Genomic DNA, 6000 nt, shown 5'->3' with positions numbered 1-6000 from the left:
ATTCCGACGAGTTATTTATAGGCGTCACTCCATGGTCGAGTGGAAGAACTGCCGACTGTCAATACGACGGTTCTAGGTTCAATCCTTGGCTTGGGAAAGATGCTAGTCTAGCGGCACTGATGAGTTGTGATACAACGAAACAGGACTATATGTCGATGACTACACATATATTTTAAGCCCCCCCCCTCTTTGGGTAGAGCACTGTCGTAAATAATCTCACCCACTACTTAATTGGCTGAAAATGCGAAGCTCATAGTTTGTTTGTTTACGAACAGACGATTTGAGCACTATAAAGGTGGTGGCAGGTGTCTATTTAAATAGACATTCTGACGAGTTATTTACGGGCGTCAATTCCATGGTTGAGTGGAAGAACTGCCGACTGTCAATACGACGGTTCTAGGTTCAATCCTTGGCTTGGGAAAGATGCTGATGAGTTGTGATACAACGAAACAGGACTGTATGTCGATAACTACAAATATATATATTTATATATATGACTACTTCATTTAATCACATAAATTAATATACAAAAGTATTATTTTTATGCGTAAACTTTAAGTATTTACTTCAACAGTGCTCAATACATAGGTAGAGCTAGGTAGTAAGTTATAAAAATATATATGGCAATTAAGCTACACAGAATATTCCACGTTTCATCCGCTAGGATTCGTAAGCCATAAGCCTGACAAATCCTAGCGTGGATAAAACGCGGAATATTCTGTGTAGCTTAATTGCCATATATATTTTTATAACTTACTATATATATATATATATTTTAAGTAAGGCAGATGTATCTTTTAATTGTTCGCCTGGCGAACAATTAAAAGATACATCTGCCTTACTTAAAGCTGGATCCAAATGTGCCTGCAGCTCCGGTGAGCTCATTTGGAGCATATTTTTTTAGCGCCAGTAAAAAACAGAATTTTTGTACTACAAGTTTGAAACTTTGGAGATGTCTGCTACATAGGCTTGCCCTAATGTAGTTGAAGTTTTATGTCAATCTAGATAAAACTTTAGAAGTTATTCGATTTTTTGTGATGTTTTTTTTTTGTGTCATCTGATATATATAATTCCAGGTTAATATTTTCCAGAGGTGAAGCAACCAATTAAGTTTTAACGAGGTTCAGACAAGAGTAATAAATACCGAAGTAAGGCAAGATATTTTTATTTGTTTTACATAAGCATTTATTTGTCACTATACATTCATGAGTATGTTTTGGTTAGGCAATACAAGTAATTAGAAACCTCTTCAGGCGATATTGCTTATATAAAAATAAAGTCTGTAATGAAAATTGTACAGCTGCTGTGACATCCCTTTCCTGAACGCTGCTAAATAATCCTGACAATCAGACAGTGATCATTATATCTAGACTCGCGGCACACAAGTTGAGGTATTTTTAGAATTTCAGCATGGTAACAAAACACCGACCAATCAAATTAAACATTTTGTATCAAATGCGTAGACGTCATCCATGTGCAGAAGATTGAAGAAATTAAAAATCAGTCTGAAGTTAAACTTGGAGATGCGAACTTTGACCCAAGCCAACCACTTATAAGCAAAGCAAACAAAGATTTTGCTTCATATAAAAATGAGTTTGCGAACCTGTGAAAAATAGCGCAAAGTGGTGAAAACGTTTTGCTTCTTACAAAGCCAAAACAAAGAAAGACTTTTGTCAAAAGTCATGTTTAAACAGGAAACAGTATGCCTCTGGAAGATATGAATGGGAAATTGAGTTGAGGGCAGAATGTAGCATCAGATTATACGCTGGGGACAATGGATCCGAGCATCGTGAATTTGACACTCAAGGAAGGCACATGACTATATCATTTGTTGCAATATTTTTGATGAAGAATGAGGTATGATCCCACACAGTCGGGCGATTCTATTTATAAACGATGCTGCTAGGAACTGACGAATCGAATTAATTCACGCTCTGCTACCAACCAATCAGAAACCAGAATTGCTCCATAAATATTAAACCTTTTCTGTAGCAATTTCACGTTTTTTTCCGTCTCGACACGGTAAGAATCTTTTGCTCTGTGGAACTGTCTACTGCAAACCAGTCCCCTCTCAGGACTTGTGTGTAACAATACCAGACAAGAAGGCCAAAAAAAATCCTATCAATGGTGCATTGTGACTTGAATGGTCCGTGGTACCGATGGCCAGAGAACATTATAGATATGTGTTGAATTTCATAGACGACCATTCAGGTTTAATAATGGTTTACTTTTTAAAGAACAAATCTGATACCCTGCTAACAACTCAAAAATATCTAGCCGACATGGCTCCCTACGGTGAAGTCAAGTGTATTCGCTCTGACAACGGTACGGAATTCACCAATAAAGACTTTGAACTTTTACTAATTAACCATCATATCAGGCATGAAAAACCAGCTCCTAGATCGCCACACCAAAATGGGACTACTGAAAGAGCGTGGCGAACACTTTTTGAAATGGCAAGATGCCTACTCATTGAATCAAAACTCCCCCAAAACCACTGGACGTATGCACTTATGGCGGCAGCCTATATATGCAACAGGTGTTTTAACAAAACACTATCTAAAACTCCATATGAATCTTTCTGTGGTAAAACCCAAATTTAAGCAGAATGCATATATTTGTTTCAACTTGCTTCGCATATATAGATAAAAAGAGTAAATTGAATATTAAAGCCGACAGAGGTATATTTCTTGGATACGATAAAAACAGTCCAGCCAATTTAGTATTTTTTCCAGAGAAAAATAAAATAAAAAGAATCCGATGTGTAAAATTCACAGACATGTTTAATTTTACAGACGAAAACCCGTCATATGAAGAATACAAAGTTATATTTCCTCAAATAATTAAAACAAACGAAGACAATAAAAATGACGGAGACAAGAGTATCCATGATGATGATGATGATGATGATGATGATGATAAAGGCGAAAGATATCCCAAAAGAAATAGAAGACGACCCGATTTTTTTGTGGTCGACAAGATAAAAGATTATCAAATGGAAAATTGCCATGAAAAAAGAAATAGATGCCTTAACCGAAAATGATACCTATATGTAGTGCCTCTCTTTACAAAAAAGACTACAACATCAGGCGTAGAACAGTACAAAGCTAGATCTGTTGCTAAAGGAATTAAAAAAAAAAAAATGGGGGGGGGGATGTTGCAATATTTTTGATGAAGAATGGGGTATTTATTTAAATGCTGCCCACATCAGCATTATTTGGCACAAGGCCTGGAAAGTGGGATACCCGCAGGCTCCCCTAAAGGAGGGGCACTCCTGCAATTCTAAAAATTGCCCGAGTAACCCCGTCGGCATTCCCCGGTCGGGGCGCCTCAGGCAGCAAGCAATAAACTTGCCCCACCGGAAAGCCCGGTGGCAAGGCCTGGGAGGGTGGACCTCCTAGGTATTACCCAGGCGGTGTACCTCAGTCCAACAGGTGCTGGGCCGGTTTCCGGCCCCTCACCTGTTGGGCTGAGTGTCAAGTGACGAATCCTTGACGTGTACTACCCTGTCTCCTTGCAGCCGAAGCCGCTAGGAGACACATCCCATCATCTCAAGAGAGTAATGGGGTATTTATTTAAATGCTGCCCACATCAGCATTATTTGGCACAAGGCCTGGAAAGTGGGATACCCGCAGGCTCCCCTAAAGGAGGGGCACTCCTGCAATTCTAAAAATTGCCCGAGTAACCCCGTCGGCATTCCCCGGTCGGGGCGCCTCAGGCAGCAAGCAATAAACTTGCCCCACCGGAAAGCCCGGTGGCAAGGCCTGGGAGGGTGGACCTCCTAGGTATTACCCAGGCGGTGTACCTCAGTCCAACAGGTGCTGGGCCGGTTCCCGGCCCCTCACCTGTTGGGCTGAGTGTCAAGTGACGAATCCTTGACGTGTACTACCCTGTCTCCATGCAGCCGAAGCCGCTAGGAGACATCCCATCACTATGGAGGAGTAATGGGGTATGATCCCACACAGTCAGACGATTCTATTTATAAACGATGCTGCTAGGAACTGACGGATCGAATTAATTCACGTTCTGCTTCCAACCAATCAGAAGCCAGAATTGCTCCATAAATATTAAACCTTTTCTGTAGCAATTTCGCATGTTTTTTCCGTCTCGACACGGTAAGAATATTTTGCTCTGTGGAACTGTCTACTGCAAACAAGTCACCTCTCAAGACTTGTTTAGAACAATGAACCATCGGAAACTGTTCTGAAACTAAGCATGGCTTACACTTCTAGATCATTTAAGTACCACGAATTCAAAATATTCAAGGAAGGTACATGGCGTCACGAATCCAAAACATCTAAGGAAGGCATCATGCCGTTATGTATTATCCAATCAACCACCCGAGGACGTTAGCAATCTGGATATATAATTAAAGAAAAGGTTGGTGAACAAATTGTTTTTCTTCTTTGTTTTATCTCAGCAGTTTGTATCTGTTAGTCAGAAAACCTGTTGGACTGTGATTTCCCTTCAAAAATATAATTTTAACTTTTAATAACTTTAAAATTGGTGCCTCAGCACACGTAGTGACTTCTACTTTAATATATATATATATATATATATATATATATATATATATATATATATATATATATATATATATATATATAAACAGTACTGTCTATGGATGACTATAAATGCTCTCTATCTTGTTTTGAGCACTACCACATAATGTAAAATATACTTTTGAATTCAAAATGGCGTAATGGAAACATATTAAAGGTATTTATAACTTCTCTTCCAATTTTCGGATTTTAATCATATCAAATCACACTTTATTTCCTTTTGACGAATTGATTGTTTCTATTTCTTCTGATGAGTTAAGGGCATAATAGATTCACTGATTGATATAATAATTAAGTGGTTGATTTTGCACTATGAAACAGATACTGTAAAGAATTGCAAATGTCAACTGAATTAAAGGAATAAATTATAAGATGGTCAACATCATGAATTTTGGACTATAATTTTTTGTCATTTATTCACTATATTGCTTTGTAATTACATTGAGTTTCTTAAATAAGGATTGGCATATATTATAAGAATATATATTTCTGGCTTGAGGTAGTTGCCTGTCTAGCCGCACTGATGAGCTGTGAAACAGCAAAACAGTACTGTATGTGGATGACTATATATATATATATATATATATATATATATATATATATATATATATATATATATATATATATATATATATATTAGAAAAAGTACCCGTCGTTGACTGGGTTCAAAAACAGCCTACAGAAAATGGACTCTGATTTATGAAAGTATGATAGGTTATGAAAAGGAAGGGTTGTAAATTTGGGTTGAATTTGGGGGTATTAAAGCCAAAGCAAAATATGATGAAAGTAAAAATAAAATAGATAAACCCCATAATTTATTATACCATACCTGTTCACACTGAAACACTTATCACAATATTCTGTGGATCTATATTAAAAAACCTTGTTAAACTTTGTGACATATTTCCATTCTATGGAGGTCAGGTGCGAACGAACACCCCATAATTTTATTATACCATATTTCTTCGAACTGAAACATAATTATCAAAGTATACTTACGCAGATAGATATGAAAAGTCTTTATTAAAGTTTGTGCCTATTTCCATTCTATGGAGGCCAGGCGCGAACGCAGACCCCACAATTTTATTATACCATCCCTATTTAAGTTAAAACATACTTATCAAAGTATTATTATGTACATCTATATCAAAAACACTTGTAAACGTTTTTTCTTTATTTTTTAATTTTTTATTTCCATACTTTGTGGACCAGGTGTGAACGCAGACCCCAAAATTTTAATGAACCACCGTTCTGCCAGATCAAACATACCCATTCCTGTGTCTCGATACATCTTTTATCATTATATGTAATCAGTTTTTTAAAATAGTCAACCATATAGGAGCCTATTCGTGACCAGACACACACACACACACACACATACACACACACACACACACACACACATTCAGTTTTATATTATAGATATGAAATTTTTGCT

The sequence above is a fragment of the Euprymna scolopes genome, chromosome 30 (genome assembly GCF_053919585.1).
Source record: "Euprymna scolopes isolate OS-2025 chromosome 30, ASM5391958v1, whole genome shotgun sequence".
NCBI classification, from domain to species: domain Eukaryota; kingdom Metazoa; phylum Mollusca; class Cephalopoda; order Sepiida; family Sepiolidae; genus Euprymna; species Euprymna scolopes.
This window is presented reverse-complemented; position numbering follows the sequence as displayed.